Source organism: Tupaia chinensis, unplaced genomic scaffold (assembly GCF_000334495.1).
Source record: "Tupaia chinensis unplaced genomic scaffold, TupChi_1.0 Scaffold148027_1, whole genome shotgun sequence".
Lineage (NCBI taxonomy): Eukaryota > Metazoa > Chordata > Mammalia > Scandentia > Tupaiidae > Tupaia > Tupaia belangeri.
The window spans coordinates 9,935-10,717 of NW_006207877.1; the positions used below are offsets into that span (position 1 = coordinate 9,935).

General features: G+C 50.4%; 1 pseudogene; it reads right to left on the reverse strand.

Moving 5' to 3' along the window:
• Nucleotides 1–183: 183 nt before the first annotated feature.
• LOC102480025 (akirin-1 pseudogene) lies at nucleotides 184–780 on the reverse strand (annotated as a pseudogene).
• Between the last annotated feature and the right edge of the window lie 3 nt (nucleotides 781–783).

Below are 783 nucleotides of genomic sequence, written 5' to 3' on the forward strand. Positions count from 1 at the left end.
AGAGAGAGAGAGACAGAAAGCGAGAAATCACCCCTCAAGGGGGATGGCCACACCGCAATCCCTTCTCCTCCATTCTCCTCTTGGGATATTGGGCACGCATGCACATGCGCCCGTCAAGAGTTTAAGCCACTGGGTCTGGGACTTGAACCTCGATCAACTAACTATATGGGAGTTTTGCGACATAGCCATTATGCTAACTGCTGGTCCCAGCAGCCATTTCTTGAGGTGAGACCTGGTACCCAGGTCTGCATGAAAACTTCAGGACACATAGCTTGTTGACCTTGTCTCACATTATCACATTATCAGATCACATGTGAATTTCACAAAAGACTTATATTGTTCTGCTAGTTCGGTATTGGGGATTTGCTCATACTGCTCCTGAATTTCATCTTCATAGTCTTTATCTTAAGAGATGCTCACATAACTTGGAGAGTAAAGGTGGGCTGGTCCTTCATCCCAGCGGAACCTGGAGAACGAGGTGCTGTGAGTGCTGAGGAGTGAGGCTGACTCTCCGAAGGACAAACTTCACTCTGATAAAGAACAACTTCTAAAAGTCTCCACCTCTGATAAGGACTGTATTCTTGTTTTATGTTCTGAAAAATTTGCTCTGAAGTTGGAAGGTGCCCCTGGCTGCAGGTGGGAGGGCTTCTGCAGTTGGCAGTGGGGTCTGGTCTGCAGCAGCGGTGGTGGCTCAGCGTCCAGTGGCCTGAGGACCTGAGTGGGGCCAGGCAGAGGGGCACAGCGCCCACTTCGGAGACCTGGAGGCTCAGCAGCGGCAAACCG